Consider the following 20385-nt stretch of genomic DNA (forward strand, 5'->3'; position numbering starts at 1 on the left):
ATATATATATGTATATGTGTGTATATATATATGCGTGTATATATATATATATATATATATATATATATATATATATATATATATATATATATCTGTGTGTGTGTGTTTGTTTCCCAGCCATCACCTGACAACCGATGCTGGTGTGTTTACGTCCCCGTAACTTAGCTGTTGGCAAAATAGACCGATAGAGTAAGTACCAGGCTTACAAAGAATAAGTCCTGTTGTCGATTTGCTCGACTAAAAGCAGTGCTCCAGCAAGGCCGCAGTTAAATGAATGAAACGAGTCAAAGAATAAACGAATAATTATTTATGTATATATATATATATATATATGTATATATATATATATATACACATATTATATATATATGTATGTATATATATATGCATATATATATATATGTATATATATATATATATGTATGTGTGTGTATGCATATGCATAGCCATGGATATATTGTACAATGTGATAAATGTGTGTGTATATATATATATATATATATATATATATATATATACATAAATACATCTATGTGTATGTGTGTGTGTGTGTGTGTGTGTGTGTGTGTGTGTGTGTGTGTACAATCATACATGTATCTATGTTTGTGCTTTACGCATTTTATGTACTGTATACAAGAAAACAGAATGTCAAGCGTGTCCCTTGATATATGTCTGAAATTTTCCCGAATTTCTGTTGTAATCAAATACAAGCCCCATGTATTCTATGGTGGTTCTGTTGCAGTAATCGTGAAATAATTTGCTTCACATGTAAATCGATGTTGACGACACGATATGAACTATGAGCTTTGTTATATTGCTCTAATTCAGTTCTGTTCTGACTAGGTATCGAACTGAGTTTCGTGACTTTGCTTTGTTTAGTAAATGCATTTGTATTTTGTTAATTTGTACAAATAATAATTCTTCAAATTTGCATACTGCTTTATTTTGCAGGTGGATTTTTGGGTTCTGCTTTAATCCGCGTGGATTTTTGAGTATATATTGCTCACCTATTCATTCCATTAATGAGTGGCTGAGGGGAATTCATATAATGTAATGATTCTGAATTAAAACATAACTGGAAGCAAGGGCGCCTCCTAAATGACATCAGGTCACGAGATTTAGATGTTGTTGCCAAAGAAACCCGGTTAAAGGGGCCAAGAGATCTGCTCCCGCTGTTCGACGGTTACGAGAGAATTATCTCTCCGAACCCGTCGTCCGGCGGAAGCGGGGTGTTGGTCCGGTGTAAAAAGAACCGGGTTTCTGAGAAAAAGTTGATTTTTGCAGATCCAGAAGGTAGGCTGGTCGTCGTTGATTTGACGTTCAGTAGTCGTAAGACAATGAGGCTGGTTGCGATTTACGCACCCAACGAATGCAAAGGGCAAAGTGATTATTTTCGGAACCTCGGTAAGTTTCTGAGTACATCGCACCCTTTAGTAATGTTAGGAGACTTCAACACAGTATGCGATGCGTATGTAGTGGCTCTTGAGCCGCTGCTGCGAAAACTGAGTGGCATCCCGAGGCAGCCAGGTTGTGAGATGTCGATTTCGGCGTACGCGGATGACATCACTATCATCGTGACCGAAGTGGACCTCCTACGTAATGTAGGCAAGGCCATAGAGGTTTACGAGACGGTGACAGGAGCAAAAGTTAATCGCGAAAAGTCAGTCGGCTTGCAACTCGGCACCTGGAGAGGCACGTCGATGCCTCCAGACAGCGTCGTGGGACGTTGGACGGAGGGTCCGGTTAAGTTGCTCGGGATTTGGTTTGGACCAGACCTCCAAATAGAGAAGAACTGGAGCGAGGTATTGAGCAGGGTGACCGCAATAGTCAAGACCTGGTCTTGTCGGTGGTTATCTCTGAAAGGTAGGGTGGAGGTAGCCAATGTGTTTATCGCATCGGTGATCACCTACCGCCTTGCCGTCGTGCCTTGCCCGGATTCGTGGTTGACCAGGTTGGAAAGACAGCTCTTCCTCTTCTTGTGGAAGGGCTCGAAACCACTCGTGAGACGCTCTATTTGTTGTCAAAAACCGTTAAAGGGTGGACTAGGGATGCTGTGGCTAATGATGCGCAGAAATGCGCTGAGGCTAAGGCACATGTGGCTCCACCTGGATGGTGAACGGGTGTGGTCTCCGCTGGCGAAACAGATGTTCCCCAAGTTCACCAGTTTCGGTGGACGGGAAGACTGGTATAATCGTAGATCAAAGTTGGGTTCATGGTATACGGAGTGTCGCAAGGCACTCCGCCTATTCCGTCGCTCGGGCAATGCCTGCGGCAGTGGTTCTACCGCTGTTTTCTATAGAGGGTTTGTAGAGGCCGGTTGCGATGATACGCTAGGGGAGACCCTGGGTTTCGACGATAATCAGCTGGCCAGTCTGTTCCAACGTACATTTGGGCCGAGGACTCTGGATAATTTTCAGAAGTCCTTGGCTTGGCAGTGTTACCGAGGTGCCTTACTTGTTCGGGACAAAATCGCAAGGCATGGAGGCCAAGCCAGTCTGACCTGTCCGAGGTGTGGGCGAGACAGGGAAACCGTCTTGCACGCGATCGTACACTGTTCGGAGGTGGCAGATATGTGGGTTTTTGCCGAACAGCTGTTGTCAGATGGAGGAGGAGTACAGCTGTCAGCTGAATCAATTGTAAAAATTAGCCCACCGGATTTCTTAACGAAAGAAGGTAAGAATTGTTTTCTTTCTGTGGTTTCAACCGCGAAACAGGTAGTATGGAAGACAAGGACGAAAGGGATGATAACAGGCGACTTCATCTCTGGTTCTAGTCTGGTGGTCTTTTTTAAATTCCAGATGGAAAGACAAATAGAACTAGAGAGGAGGGGCCTGAGTAAGAAAGTGTTCAATGAAAGGTGGAAAAATGTCGTGAGTAAAAGATCCCTCATAAATACGAGATAGGAGGGAAAAAAAAAGAAAAAACATAAGACCAAGTGTCGTGGCGGGGTTCGTGGGATCCGTAGACCCGCCCCACTCCATTTGTAAAATTGTCCAATGTATATGTACTATCATTCGAAACCTTATAACTATCGTCCAAATTTTTATCGATCCCAAAATGCATCATAATTGTAAAAATCATTCGTGATTGTACTGTCCCCCTCTATGTAGCCTGTTATAGGTAATAAAGAAATTACTTTATGGCTGACTGTAAATTTAAGAAATACATTCGCTGGTTTGTAATATCGGCTGCTGGATTGAACTCTTTTGAGAATGACCATCTTGTGTAATATATTCACCAAGGGTCATCTAATTGACCCTATATAACATTATAGCAACCACAATCACTTAAGCTCATAAAGGCGGATAAAGAAAGTTTTTCTTTTTCATATTTTGAGGGTTTGAAGATTTGTGTGTGAGATTTCATCTACGTTTCACAATGAAGTGGAGGGGATATAAAGCATAAAAATTGAATTCATTTGGAACACGAAAACGAAAAAAGGAAAGAATTTTACATCACACTAAAAGGAAAATTGCCGGAATGTCTCCCATGTAGTTCATAACCTAATAAGAGCGAATGAAGGGGAAGAAGATGAAAAATATAAAAATACTGAATATTATTTCAAAAGATAAAAACTTCCACTAAAAGGTAATTGATAGTTGTTCTCATTAGTCATACCTTAAACGTACAATGAATGATAATATAAAAAAGGAAACTTCAGAATATGTTGTGAACAGGAAGTGACATTTGATCACAATATGTCTTACTGTCCAAGTTTAAACCAAACTGAATGTATACATAAGCAGGAGTTGATTGCTTTGTACAACAGAAATACTGTCGGTACTATCAAATTACTATGGAAGAAAGGTGACAAGATGTACAAACGTTTCTCGAAAATGACAAAGTGATCCTACCTCGGGACATGCTTATTCAGATTTCAGGATAATAAAAGCAACATTGTTTGATAACATTATCAAAGAGTGAAGGCCAAACTGTATCATCTGGTTGACGTTTTAACCTTAAAAGACAAAAAAATATTTTTTCTAAACTTAACAAGACAAATTATCTAAGAATAAAATTGTCCAAATCTATCCTTGTAGAATGTACTAAACTAACTGGTGTAACAGAATTTATGAAGCAGTAGTTCTCAATCCTTTTGATTTCGCGATGCACCGGGTATAAAATTAAAAAAAAAAAAAGATTCCCGATATACGTCGCCTGCTTTGCTTGGAAATTGTTTTAAAGTTAATAATTTTTGAAAACAAATATTAAAAACTATTTATCTTCTTTTATTCCTCATACTTGTGCATGATAACATTATGGAGGAATTTCAACCGTGTTTCGCGGTGTGCTACGAGTGTAAACCAGACGTGTGTAAACCTAAGCGCTTTATGGACGCCAAACCCTGGGTAACCCTATGAACCGGACATAAGAATCGTTCTCTAAATACTCTGTTCTATAACTTAGTGTGTGCTTCTCTTTCGGATTTATATATATGTATATATATGTATGTATATGTATGTATGTATGTATGTGTGTGTGTATGTGGCAGAAACGTTAGCACGCCGGGCGAAATTCTTAGCAGTATTTCGTCTGCCGTTACGTTCTGAGTTCAAATTCCGCCGAGGTCGACTTTGCCTTTCATCCTTTCGGGGTCGATAAATTAAGTACCAGTTACGCACTGGAGTCAATATAATCGACTTGATCCGTTTGTCTGTCCTTGTTTGTCCCTTCTATGTTTAGCCCCTTGTGGGTAGTAAAGAAATAGGTATGTATATGTATATATATATATATATATATATGTTCATAGATATTTTAAGATCTACAAATATCAGAACTTAACTGCAGCTCTTGGTGGTCGAAATCAGATATGTAATCTACGTGGGTGTCTTTTCACAACATTGTCTGGTTTAAAAAGCCACATCAGACACCATGATAGATGCAAGTACAAGAGGTAGTTAGACTGTTCTTAAGGAGTAGACAACCATATATATATATATATACATATATGTATGTAAGTATGCATATATATATGTATGTATATATATATGTATATGTATGTATGTATAAATATATGTATATGTATATATATATATATGTATATATATGTATATGTATGTATGTATATATATATATGTATGTATATACATATATGTATATATATATGTATGTGTATATATATATATGTATATATGTATGTATGTAGGTATGCATGTATGTATGCATGTATGTATGCATGTATGTATATATATATATATATATATATATATATATATATGCATGTGTCTGTATGTAAGTGAGAATGTACATGTACATGCGTTCGTATATTTTGCTGATTTATATCAGGGTAGAATATAAACATGACTGTGAAAGCTTAAGAACAATGGTTTTAAGGAATTCCTCCCTATTACTAATTTTACTATATTGTAATGAGAAATACGGATTTTAGAGATGAGGCAACAAACTGGTAGAGTAGCTAAAATGTTAGAACGAAAGATTTTTCAACATTTGTTCTGATTTTTCTATGGACTTAAACCTCGCTGAGATCGACTTCACCTTTCGTCATTTAGAGGTCGAGAAATAAAGTAACAGTGAAACACTGGATGGATGCCCTCCCTCTCTCTCTTTCCTCCCAGTTATCTGTGATAAGATCTGAGGAGAGAAAGGCTCCGCCATCTATAATTGCTTAAGACGTAAAGTATATAACGATGTCGCACGTACGGTTGCTATTGGAATTAATGTATTGAGGAATGGACGATTTTATAGATATCATTATTTGTGGTATTTCTTCAGTTTGGTATCAAGCCGCAAATCTCGGGTGGTCGTATTGTGAAGGACTCTGCTCTTCTATAGGCTTGTCCTTATTTACTCGAATACCGAAGTATGACAAGTAAACCTAGATCCAGTTTTGAAATTCGTAAACGACCAATGGGGAATGTGTGTCCTAACAGGGCATTGCATATTCCTCGATTAATGTTGAATTAGAGCTAAGCAACAAGACAACAAGCAGACATTCTAAGTGTAAGCAATTATAATAATTGTTATTTAAGTGATGGTTGATATTGTACAAATTATCAGCTACTAGAATAATTTATTTAACTACTAAGAAAATACATAGAATAAATTAAAGATGTCTCCTTAATCCTCGAATCTGATAAGTGTTTCTCGAAAATAAATCGTTAATTGTTGCAAGTAGTATGAAGTAGTTCACCTAAAGAAACAATGAAATGCATGAAGCGAATCATTTGTTCAATATTCAATCCTGTTATCGATCCTGTTATCTTATGATATTTCACATTATATTGTTCATACTTGTCATACCACACGTAACTTTAAAGTGAGCGCTTGTCGTCATGGGTAATATCAGGAAATATGGTGGACATACAATCACTACAATTCAAGTTTTATCAAATGTTATGGTTCTTATTAAAGAAATGATGAAATGAATACTAATTTTTGAAAGAAAAATATTTATTTTAAAATGAATTTAGATTCAACAAATTTCTCATTCGAATTTGCACTAAATATGTTATTATGTTTTCTAAATTTTATCGGTATAATCACAGCCTACACCATCAAAAATCTATTTTCAGAGGATTTCATTAAAAAAAAAATGAATATGTTTCAAAGCTTTATAAGACACTCATCCTGCACTTGTTCTGTCAAGTCTCTCCTCCGTGTCTCTCTCTTTTATTCGCCTCTGTTCGCTCTGTACGATCTAAAACAACACCAGAGATGGCAGCCAACTGAGCAAACCTATTTTTATATAGGCTATTATTAATAGAAATAACCTAACAGGAGAGTCTTTATGTAATCGCTTGACTTGCTAAATACAGCTGCTTAAATCTTGATAAAACTGCGCATTACCGTAAAATATTAGATCTAAGTTCATAGTTGGAATGTCTTTGTTCATAAATATATTCAATCAAGATCTGGGACTAAAGAACCTTAAAAATTAGAACAGCCGTTAGAGAAAAATAAATAAGAACTCGTGTGATGTTCATAAGTTTTTGAAAGATGTTAGAGAAGTGGAACAATTCTTTTCCTGCTGTGGAGTCGAAGCTTGTTTTGTTGGATGCTTCAGGCCTGAATACGATGTTTGGTTTACAAGAAATTATAAAGATTTCTTATACATCTAATCTAAAGATTGAATTAAGTGGGAAGCTGTGGTGTTCATATCTGTCTCACAATGATTAGCTAAATATATGAAGCAGTTTATGCATTAGATTGAAACCATGGCGCCGGATTGGGAATTCGCTTGAATTAATTGCGTTAATGTAGCGGCATCTATCGGTAACATTTACTATAGAAGTAGGACTTCATAGTAATTTATTAACTCTTTTACAGTTGTTGCAGTCAGACACTATTAACGGAACAGCTTTAAATACCCATAAGTAGTTACATAAGCTTTTCAGTAAAATATTAAGTTTTTCTTTGATCTGTTCCGACAATATTTTGTCGATAGTCATAATGTACGCTCTTTTCGTAATTGGATAATGGACTTTGATAAATTAAGCTGTAGACATCTACACAGACAGTTGTTCAGTTATTCACTGCGACCACTGCGGTTGTAAGCATTAATATTTTTTTGCATATAAGCGCGGTGATGGAATAATCAGTGAAGTGCTAGAGAAAATTGCAGCAAAGTATTTCTTTGCATCCGTTTACAATCTGAGTTTGGCGGATAATGGAGGAGATCGGTTTTACTCTTTTTTTCTTCTCCTTCCGGGTCAATATTACTCGCAATGAACTAAGAGTATATATTTCTCAGTTATCTCTTTTATACATTTAAGGCCCTGTTTTAATTAATATAAGAAATCAATAATTTCTTCCATGCAGTCACTGTTGCTGAAACGAACAAAATAAACCGAGAGATTTCAAGTTCAAGTTCGGTCTACTTAACCTGCAGCGTTTATATGCTCGGGAAAGACATGGTTGTCATAGCAACTCTTTATCATCCTTGAAATATTATCTCATTCGATAGCAGTAGATAAGACTTTGATATGTTTGCTCCGTTTTCGTAGGAATATTACAAAGATATCAGAAGCATAATACTTCCCCTACCCTCAAAATATCAAAATCCCTCCTTGAACTTATCTCAGTAAGAGTTTCGAGCTGGCAGAACCTTAGCACACTGGACGAAATACTTAGCGGTATTTTGTCCGTCGTTACTTTCTGAGTTCAAATTCCGCCGAGGTCGACTTTGCCTTTCATCCTTTCGGATACGATAAATTAAGTACCAGTTGAGTACTGGGGTCAATCTAATCGACTGGCCCCCTTCCCCCAAATTTCGGGCCTTGTGCTTAGAGTAGAAAAGATTTTATAAACTCTGGTGCTCATCGTTCCTCAAATATTTCTTATATAAGTATTGAGGAATTACAAAAGAATACCTTTATAACAGCAATATGTGTGATAGTATGTGAATGTTTTACCCTGGGAATAAAGAGTTCTAACACCACCATTCGTGTAGTGTTGTATGTCGGACCAGGTATTGTCGAACCACCAGTTTTACTCAACCTGAAAAATGTAAAAGAAGAAACTGACTCTACCTTAAAGTGAGATACTGTGATGGATCGTGAATAATTTTGTGGAAAAATCTTCTCGTAAAAGCACCACAAAGTGATTTCATCTGTCAGCAAGTTAGGTCGCAAGAATTAGACAGATTTTCTCCCTATTATTATTATAATATTTCGGAAAATTTACAGCGATTCTCGTCTGGGGAGGACTGATTTCATTTTAACAGGCAGCTGGTTGTGAGTAGATATTACTGATAACACGCAAGAAGGCGGAAATACGCATCTTGCATTCTTACCAGCCGCCTACTTCCAACATATATTGTGTATTTAAACACAGCAAATCCATAAGAGATATTATCTCTAGTCGAAAATCGCAGTGTTCAAGTCCCTTAGGGGCCGCTTGAACTCATTTGGTGACAGGGAGCTTCGCAGAAATATAAGTTACCGTTGGTAAGATTTCGCATTCAATCAATGACTATATCCATAAACTGGGATGTGTCCTGTTGTTACTTACCTGATTCGGGAGCGTCAGCTCAGACGGTTTGGTCATGTTGCTCCATTCTCCGAGCTGGATCTTGTGTGTCGCGTTGTCTTCCCTGAGATCCCAGCTGGTGTGATGGCTCGTGTTGGGCGAACACACGTCACATGATCACGCGATGAGGAAGCATCTCGCAGAAAGGGAACAGTCTGGCACACTGCTCAGAGAGTTGTCCCGAACGATCTGTGCAAATACTGACAATTGGTGGAGCAGCGACATGGTCCAGCGACAAATGCCTCTCTAGATCACCTGAATATCACCGGAAATTTGCCTTTCGTGATGTATTTACATTTTATACGATACACAGATAGCTATTTTAAGCTATTATTGCTTCTGATGCGCGCGTGCAGACACACACAGAGGAATACAGTGTTCTATGATTAGAAATTAACTTGAGAGGGAAATGTCTGTTATTTTCAGCAAAGTCTCATACTTTCATTATCAAATCCTTGTTTCAGAAACATGTTGGAAGTGTTAACCTTTGAAGGACAAAACATTGGGTGAAAAGGAGAACGGGTGGCAATGCTTCGGTTACACGTGGAAATATCCTGTGAATAATTATAGCGCCATGCGATCTACGTGTGTACGCATGTATGCATGTTTGTACGTATGTATGCATGCATGTATGTATGTATGACTATATATATGTATGTATGTATGTATGTATGTATGTATGTATGTATGTATGTATGTATGTATGTATGTATGTATGTATGTATGTATGCATGCATGTATGTATGTATGACTATATATATGTATGTATGTATGTATGTATGTATGTATGTATGTATGTATGAAAGTATGTATATATGTATGTATGTGTGTATGTGTGTATGTATGTATGTATGTATGTAAGTACGTAAGTGCGTATGCATAAGTGTTTATGTGTATATATGTATATATGTATATATGCATATGTATATATATATGCATGTTTATGTATGCATACACATATATGTGTCTGTGTATCTGTATGCGCACGTATATATGCATACGTGTACGCACACACACACACACATGTGCATAAACCTATTATCCGTGTTATAGCTTCAATTTCGATATAACTGGACACTATAGATAAAGATTTACCAATTCTTTATCATTGTTGTTCTTATTTAACACACCACTTTCGCCGGGGGATGAAACAATGTGTCAACTGTCCACAACAAGTGGACTAAATTAGTACTTTCCATTCCGATCTGAAGAACTTTGTAGTTCCAAGCAATACTATTTTCTGTAGATGCTCTGTCTTCACATTTACTCCTAACTTTTCACTTGGTGAGTTTCATTTACTTGGTTGTTCAAATAGAAGCACTCTTTGATAGCAATATTTACCAGTGTATTCCACCTTTTCATTTGTTTTTCTCAATTTGCAGTAAATAGATTACGAATAGGTCCACACTGTAACACTATGGAATACCTTTTCAGCGAGTATCTTCATCTCTGATTCTTGTTCCATTTTCGCCGATATTGAGTCATTGTTGCAATGAGTTAGGTTTATAACAGGTTTTTCTTTTTGTCACGAGTGCTTTTTTCTTTGGCAGCATCTTTGCTGTGAGGGCCACCAATCTAGGTATGCTTAGCAGTATTTCATCTGTCTAGTCAAGTATGGGGAACGTGAAGGCAATTCAGAATAGACCTCACATATGGTTTCAGCAAGATGGGACAACTTCTCATACCGCAACAAAAACAATGCAGTTGTTACTGCAGTGCTTTGGAGAGAGAGAATTATCTCCCGCTATGGCAATGTCAACTGGCCGTCATATCCCCCAGGCTTGAACAGCCCCGATTTTTTTTTTGGTGAGGATACTTGAAAGAGAGGGTTTACGTCAACAAACCGGAGACCCTGGTGCAACTGAAGGAGAACATCAATTGAGAAATCAGAGAAGTGGGATCTGAAACTCTTGAAGATGTTATGGTGCAAGTTTTGGAAAGAGCACGGACGAGCGAAACCGAAAATGGCCGCCAGTTAAGAAACGACATTTATCATATATAATGTAATGGTATTGCAAAATTTGACTTGTGCATATTAATTTCCTTTATATCCTTTATATTGTATCAAGATTTCATGCATTTATTTCTAAAGTTAAGGAAGTTATTCAAAATTGAAACCCATCGGTGATTTTGGGACACCCTGTATATATATATATATATATATATATATATATATATATTATATATATATACATGTATATATATATATGGAGAGAGTGTGTGATAGAGCGAGAGAGAGAGAGAGAGAGAGAGAATGAGAGAGAGAGAGAAACAAGACAGAAACAAAGGGAGAACGGGAGAGATACAGAGAGAAAAACAGAAATAAGTATTTAGACCGATATGTGTACGTATGCTTGTATGTATCTGTGTTTCTCGACGACACTATCAATGTGTAAGTGTATGTGTATGAGCATGTATGCACACACACACACACGTACACACACACACACACACACACATTTTACTAAACCTTCATTTGTTGTTCACGACAACAATACATCATACATATATACATATATACATATATATATATATATATATATATTATTAGTGAATTGAAGAAATGGAGTTGAACGAAGATTGAACAGAAATCGTTTTATTGCATTCTACACGTGTTTCGAAAGGCACAATTAACCAAAATTCCGATTGAATAAGGAGATCAAAAAACAAAAACAGAACAGAGGCGGAGCACAACAAATCGAACGATTTCTTGTGCTCCGCCTCTGTTCTGTTTTTGTTTTTTCCAACGGATTTCCTATTTCTTCCTGAAGAGAAAGACACAATATGATCTCCTTATTCAATCGGAATTTGGTTAATTGTGCCTTTCGAAACACGTGTAGAATGCAATAAAACGATTTCTGTTCAATCTTCGTTCAACTCCATTTCTTCAATTCACTAATAATATTAAAATTCAATTATCCGCACCAACGCACGGTTGCAACACCATATGGTTGTACCTCCAACCGTGCTGTCTTCTGCTGTGATTTTTGCTACCAAGGTATCGGTTAAACTTTTGATTAATCTGCAACAAGATTATTCATCTTTCTATTTCACAAAATATATATATATATATATATATATATACATAAATATGTGTGTGTGTGTGTGCATTTATATATACATATTCTTTTATTTTTTTATTCTTTTACGTGTTTCAGCCATTTGATTGTGGCTATGATGGAGCACCGCCTTTAGTCGAGCAAATCTACCCCAGGACTTATTCTTTGTAAACCTAGTACTTATTCTATCGGTCTCTTTTGCCGAACCGCTAGTATACAGGGACGTAGACACACCAGCATCGTTTGTCAAGCGATGTTGGGGGGACAATCACAGACACACAAACACACATATATATATATATACATATATACCACGGGCTTCTTTCAGTTTCCGTCTACCAAATCCACTCACAAGGCTTTGGTCGGACCGAGGTTATAGAAGAAGACACTTTCCCCGGAAGCATGTGGTTGGTAAGCAAGCTACTTACCACACAGCCACTCCTGTGCCTATATATGTATGTATGTATACATATATATATACAAACATATATACGTCTATTTATGTGTATATGTATATGTTTACAGAGCTACGACACCCGCCTGTATGCCTAACTGGTTTAAATTAAATGAATTAGATATATACTTACATCCGTAATTTTATCATTTGGAATGGTTCTCTCGTTAATTCAGTGAAACATTTGTCATATGTCAGAATTATGCAAAGTTCCTGTAATATAATTTACACAAACACACAAACTCATAGTCCTGTAATCCATGTACGTACACACGCACACATGCTCTCACACATACCTACACATACACACACACCTGTGTATGTGTGCATAAAGATATGTATGAACTGTGTACATGTGTGTGTGTGTGTGTGTGTGCATATATAGGCGTGTCTCAGTGGTAAAATGTCTGCTTCTCAACCACATGGTTCTGGGTTAAGTCCCATTGTGTAACACCCTGAGCAACTGTTTTCAACTATATCCGTCCAGACCCTTGTGAGTGGGCTTATGCAAACGGTGGCGGAAAGACGTCACGAGGCACATTAGTGTCCATAGAACATGATTTGCGCTTTATTTTATTAAACCCTCATTTGTCGTTCACGAAAATATTACATCATATATATATATATATATATATATATATATAATGTAATGATATATGTATAATATATGGCGTGTACTGGTACACCGGCGATTATAATTAATTTTATTGTATCGCATTTATCTTTGTTTATATATATATATATATATATATTTATATGTATGTATGTATGTATGTATGAATGTATGTATGTATGTATGTATGTATGTATGTATGTATGTATGTATGTATGTATGTATGTATGTATGTACTTTGATACTTTGATAGGTTTCGGTCAGTATTGGCCCAGGCCATGTCTAACTTAATAGAATCACCTGGCAAAGTAATTTAAATCAGGAATCGGACAACATGGCCCACACGAGGAGAGAGTTATTGTTTGTGGAGGCATATCCGGGTGTTGGAGGTTCATCCTGGATTTTTTAAAGGAATTTGTCCAAAGACTTCTTGAACTTTATGGGGTCTGTTTCTGCTTTAATGTGTTTTGATGTAATGTTAAAGAGAGCGGGGTCAATTGAGGTGAAATTGTTGTGCTGTATAGTTGTGATGCGAGTATGATTTATGTTGTAGGCGGCTAGCACGGGGTCCAAGTCTTGGGTATATCTTAAAGGCGATGCCAACATCATTTGGGCAATGCTGATGGAATATTTTGCCAATGATGTAGAGTTATCCGGAGTTGTGCAAGTGAGCCAGACGTCCATTTGTTGGTTAAAGTATAACAATTCATAAAATGTTAAATTGGGACTTATTAGCAGTCTATCGCTCGCATATTGCATCTCGTCGAAAACAATCTCCTTAACATTCTGGACCTTATCGTTTGTAGTCCTTTTCTATTTCGTTCAAATCCTCCATCACTCCTTCGTTTGTTATTCGAAGGGATAGGAAATGCCCGGGGTCCTCCATCGCTTTTAAATCAATCTCTGCTTAGCTTCTTTTTGCGGGGATATGGCGTCTTTTCTTTCATTTTTCTTCACTGGGGTTGAAAACTTGCCACACTCGTCTTCCATTTTCTTCTTCTCACTATTTGTGGTGGTACAACGAGTGGTGGCCAAGGATGGACGAGGCGATTTCATTCGCTTCCAACAGAACTGCAAACGATAGTATGACAGGTGGGACTCTCTCGGGTAACAAGAGCTTTTAGGGGCCACAGCTGCATTTGCCGTTGATGCACAGTTGGTGCTGTTATCTTTCTCGCCCCATCTCTCCCTCTATCCCCCTTCTCTCAATTTTGTTTCTTTTATTTTGCTACCAGAAGAAACAAGGCGAAACCCTGACTACTTTGACAATTTTCTTCTTCATCTTCTTCACTCCCGTATCATTTATAAAAAAAGAAGTGGTATGATGAGAAGAAAAGAGGGGCTATTTTGTCATGCCTGGGACGCTTTTGAGCATAGTTCTGCATGGTCCAGTCTGGTTAAGGGTTAACGACAACAGAAATAACAACTACCACAAAACAACAACAACAAAAAAACAGCAACAGAAATTAAAGCAACAGTAGCAACCGCAGTAGCATTAATAACAACAACAACTAGAACAAAATACTAGCAACAACAAGATGAACAATGGCTGCAACAATAAAAACAACAATATTGAAACAACAAAAGAAGCGACAACAACAAAAACCGACGACAACGATGACGCCAGCAATTAGAACAAGAAGCGGAAACAATACGAGGCTGGTGGAGAGGATATCTTTGTGGTAGTCGTCTTTTCATTATGGAGCAATAAGACAATAAACACATTAACACACTTGCTGAATGAATGATTTTATCTTCGGTTAACAATGGCGGTGAAATGAGGGAGTGATGGCGTCCGTGTGTGTGTGAGTGACGTTGTTCTAGGTGGTGGTGGTGGTGGCTGAGTATTTGGCGAGAGTGCAGAGCGTGTGAGATCGCATTAACAATGAAGCAGTCTCGATATCAAGCAATATCTCAGGCAAATGTTAAATCATTCTCTAAAACGTGGAGACTCTCTAAAGCAGAACGAATTCATAGAATGCATTGTTTGATGCAAGAAGAAACAAGTGCACATTGTGTTGGAGTGAGGAGGAGGAGGAGGAGGGTAGTAATAGAGAGTGGGGTGGTGGTGGTGTTATTTGTATGTACATATATACTTATAAGATATATATATATGCATATACATGTACATACATACACACATGTACACCTATATCTATATACACATGTATGTAAGTATGTATGCGCCTGTATATATATATATATATATATATATATATATATATATATATATATATATATATAATTAGTGCACGTTTAAACACAAAAGTGGTGACCCTTAACAGGTCGGCTTACATGCTAGAAGGAACAGTCAAAAGTCCAGACCACAGTTAAGAGTAATTTCGAAGGGAATGAAAAATAAACACACACACACACACACACACGCACATATATATATATCACATATAATATTTACATAAAACATATATATATATATGATATATCATTTCTAATGTAATATCTTTTATGTGTGTGTGTGTGTGTGTATTTGTTTTTGTGTTAAGTTTCACATAGAATCAAATTAACATTAAACCAAAGAATTACTCAATTCTTGTTTAACATTGTACATGTTTATTAAACTCTTTTACAAAGAAAACGTTAACAATTGCTTCGAAATTTCGGATGCTCAACCCCATCAGACAGTCTGAGAAGGGCGGGAAAGCCGAACATTCAAAGACAACGTCAACCATCCCTTGTGCATATACGTACATATACGTGTGTTCGTATGTATGTATATATGTATCTCTTTTCTCTTTTTCTCTTTTTTACTTGTTTCAGTCATTTGACTGCGGCCATGCTGGAGCACCGCCTTTAGTCGAGCAAATCGACCCCGAGACTTATTCTTTTGTAAGCCCAGTACTTATTCTATCGGTCTCTTTTGCCGAACCGCTAAGTAACGGGGACGTAAACACACCAGCATCGGTTGTCAAGCAATGCTAGGGGGACAAACACAGACGCACAAACATATACACACACACTTATATATATATATATACATATATACGACGGGCTTCTTTCAGTTTCCGTCTACCAAATCCACTCACAAGGCATTGGTCGGCCCAGGGCTATAGCAGAAGACACTTGCCCAAGATGCCACGCAGTGGGACTGAACCCGGAACCATGTGGTTGGTTAGCAAGCTACTTACCACACAGCCACTCCTGCGCCTATGTAGGTATGCATTTAAACATGTATACAAATATATGGATGCGACACTCTTAAATTTGTGTATAGATGTATATACAAATACCTCTATAAATATTTACGATCCGTTCTTAGATGTACTTTACCTTGAAGAAATGGGTTTTCCTATGTGAATTATAATGCATGCATGCATATGCATATATATATATATATATATATATATATATATATATATAAAATGAAACCCCAAAAGAACAAACACAAAAAAGAACAACGCGAGGACGTGGTACATGTAATGTATTAGCAGGCGCTCAGGAAAGGAAAGAAAGATGGTTTAACGTTTCGAGGAATACTCTTCTTAAGAAATAGAGGGAAGTGCAATAGAAGGGAAGACGGAGAAAGAAAATCGCCAACGATTCACATGTGGTTACATTTTGAAATATATATATAAGCAACTAATCTTTCCATTTTACCAATGTGCTATCGGATCATCAACACAAATTAGACTAAACAAGGAAACATTCTTCATTGAAAAGTACAAGCCCAGACTTAACCATTCCAACATACTTATACAGAGAAATTCACCCCAAAGGAAGGGAAACAAATTTTAAGCGATTATCTCCCTTACACCGGAAGAAATCACTCATTACCTCCCCTTATCTAGAACTCTTTACAACATAAACATAACGATAATTCTTCTCAACATAAACATAACGACGTAAGAAATTTGAAAAGCTAAACGCGAAACCGGTCTTTCTTCTAAATTATGTCATTGTAAGAAAAAAATTTATAATATTCTTCAGACATATTGACTCAAATATATATTTTTAACCTTTTAAAACAAGCCTTCTGTAGTTTTTTCACTTTTTACTATTTTCTCTCTCTCTCTCTCTCTCTCTCTCTCTCTCTCTCTCTCTCTATATATATATATATATATATATATATATACATATATATATATGTATAATTTTTAAATAGGATAAAGTCTTTAGCAGAATTTCTCAAGTAGTCAGCATGAAAAAACCTCATAAGAGAAAATTTATTAATCACTCCCTTTAAATATATTTATTTATATTAAGGGTATTACTATACATAAATGCCTCAAGCTACGAGGGACTGTTAAAGTTAAAAATACCATAATAACACATTTTACCGAACGCGAGGAATATGGTGTCATACAACAAATTTTTATGGTTACGATGACCTATACGTGTTTCCACAGCACAGAGTCCAAGCAGTTTCATATGCAGCCGGGCATAATTTTCTGTGCACCATCAATGAAGGTCTTTCGACTAACTTTACTAAAAACCAACTAAATTCATTCTCTTATTAATTGATTAAGGTATAAAGAGAAGTGAGGGGAAGATTGTTCTGAATCTTCTTCAAGGGGAATTTGTGGCATTGAATGTTTCTTGCTAGACTCCAAAGGTCATCTTCGAATCCTGCCAGTTGCGGATTTGGTGGTGGATATTTCCTCGTTTTGAATATATAATGCATTTTCTCATAATTCTTGGCGTTTATAATCATTTCTTCTTCCCAATCGAGACAGTATGCCCCACCAACACCTCATGCGATGTATAAAGGAACTAGTTTTGTCGAGGAAATCTGATATGTATTCCTTAGGTGAAAATGGGACATTTTTTAGGGATGCATTGATATTATTTCTCTCCTCATTTTGGTATATCGTCTGAGTTGCTCGTTGAAATACGAGAATTATGATTTTAGAGGGATATATTATCCGGGCGTATACCATGGTAGCTCTCAGTTATGCTCCAGGTTACGGCTAACTGCATCGATTAGTATTTCACGTCTATGGCTACTAGGAGTCTATGACTACTAACTATCGACAAGTTTTAAAACTTTTTTAACTTGCTGTGTTTTGGATTTAAAATATATTTAAACATTTACATATATGAGGCTATACTTCATGATGAATATACATATATATATATATATTTATATGTATATGTATTCCCATATATATATATATATATGTGTGTGTGTGTGTGTGTGTGGGTGTATATATATATTTGGATAATAAACACCACTGTACATTATTTACATTGGATGGATATGTGTCCTGTTCTTGTTTGTTGTTACCACAACATTTCGACTGATTTACTCTCCAGCTTTCATAAGGTGTCCTATAAGTATTTTGAACTCAACCCTGGGTTCTCATTCCTAAGGTATTCTACCAGGACACCTGATGAAAGATGGTGAGTAAATCAGCCGAAACGTTGAGGTAACAACAAACAACATGGGGACACATATCTGTCCAATGTAAATAAAGTAAATAATGTACAGAATCCCTCGTCTCTAAAAACTAGAACAGTAAATACCACTATTATTTATGGTGAAGAATCATTTGGTTCTATGCAAGGGTGTACATGTCAGCATCTCAAATATATACCGATATGACAATCCACTTCTTTTTACGGTGCTCTATAGATCAAAACTGAAAATAAAGGCATCATTGAAAAACATCTCGATGTGATGTAAAAGTTTTCTTCTGATGTAGGGAGTGGAAGAGAATATTGTTAACATATTTGGTTTCTGTATGTGTCCTGTTCCACATAATTGTTGTTTTAAATATCTAAATATTTATGAAATTCCGACCATACAATGAATCGAAAGACGGACCAACGATGTTAAATAAATCTGTGAAAACTTTCCTCTTAAACGCTGTTCTAAACTGCCTTTCTACTGCCAGTGTTTGCAACAACAGTTTGAATATTTACATAGACTATCGTGGAAATACGCTCGATTCGTACTAAAGCTTAGAATTCTAACATCATCTAAAGTTTCCACAAAATTAATAATACTGACAGATTCTACCACGTAAAAAGTTACGATGAAGGAAGTTCATAATAAGCAAATAGCTTTTGTTATTTAGACAACACCGTCGAAGTTTAAGAAACGAAAACTAACACATTTATGAAAGATGACAGCTAAATGTGGGCATTCAATCAGATTTCTAATCACAGTCTAATGTCTTATGAATGCATATTGAATAAGGTAGAAAAGGATACTGGACAAAATAGACATTACGGCTGAGATGCACCAAAACATGTGTGTGTGTGTGTGAGTTTGCTCAAACAGGAGTCTAATAGACAAGAAATGGATGTAGGACAAAGCAGACAATTGATCACTGATGTGTGAGGTCAGGGAAAATTATTTGGAACCGACTACTACTACTACTAACACGAGGAAAATAATGCGAGTCGAGAGCAAACTTTCTAAGAATTTCTCAGTTTTCTGGGCCCAATATTTTGTGGGAGGGGGCCAGTCGATTAGATCGACCTCAGTACGCAACTCTGTGGCTAATTCTAAGGAAAATAGGCTGCCCAGAAAAATGTGTAAACATTATCATGGCTTTGCATCAAGATATGAAAGCTAGAGTTAATTTTGGTTGTAGGCTCTCTGAATCTTTTGCCGTGGAAAATGGAGTAAAGCAAGGAGACCTTGATGCACCCACCCTCTTTGCAATATACTTTGCTGTTGTGCTGTCACACGCTTTTCAAAACTCCGAGGAGAGTATTTACATAAAATATCGAACAACAGGGAATGTTTTTAATCTGACCAGACTAAAATTCAAAACGAAAGTTTTTACTTCACTCACTAGGGAACTTTTGTACATTGACGATTGCGATTTTGTCAGTCAGTCTGAAACAAGTCTGCAATCTCTTGTATCTGGCATTTGATTCAGCTTCGGATGATTTTGGCTTGATCATCAACTTGAAAAAACAAACAAACAAACAAAAAAAAACAGTTGTAATGTATCAACCTGCATGTGATGGTGTTTGCAACCCCACTAAAGTTTTTGTTAAGGGTAAGTTACCTGAGGTTGTTGATTCTTTTATTTACCTTGGAAGTGCTGTACTAAATTATGGAAATCTTGATACAGAAATACATCTGCGAATTCATAGGGCAGCACAAGCATTTTGTGGTTTGGAGTCACGCGCTTGGAGCCAACGACATATAAATAACAACACAAAATTGACTCTTTACAAAGCATTTGTCTTAGCATCCCTGTTATATTCTTCTGAAACATGGACATGTTATGAAAGACATTTCAAATTGTTAGAACAATTCCACCAAAAATGCCTTCATCGCATTTTAAACATTAAAT

General features: G+C 36.6%; 1 long non-coding RNA gene across 1 annotated transcript in view; it reads right to left on the bottom strand.

Annotated features, from left to right (window-relative positions):
- Positions 1-15497, bottom strand: part of LOC118764402 — a 23265-nt gene extending 7768 nt beyond the window's left edge. Inside the window, exons 1-2 of the long non-coding RNA XR_005000218.1 lie at positions 15481-15497; positions 2757-2761 (exon numbers count right to left, since the gene is read on the bottom strand). This is a non-coding gene — a long non-coding RNA (uncharacterized LOC118764402). The remainder of the gene's footprint in view (positions 1-2756; positions 2762-15480) is intronic.
- Between the last annotated feature and the right edge of the window lie 4888 nt (positions 15498-20385).

Source organism: Octopus sinensis, linkage group LG8 (genome assembly GCF_006345805.1).
Source record: "Octopus sinensis linkage group LG8, ASM634580v1, whole genome shotgun sequence".
NCBI lineage: Eukaryota > Metazoa > Mollusca > Cephalopoda > Octopoda > Octopodidae > Octopus > Octopus sinensis.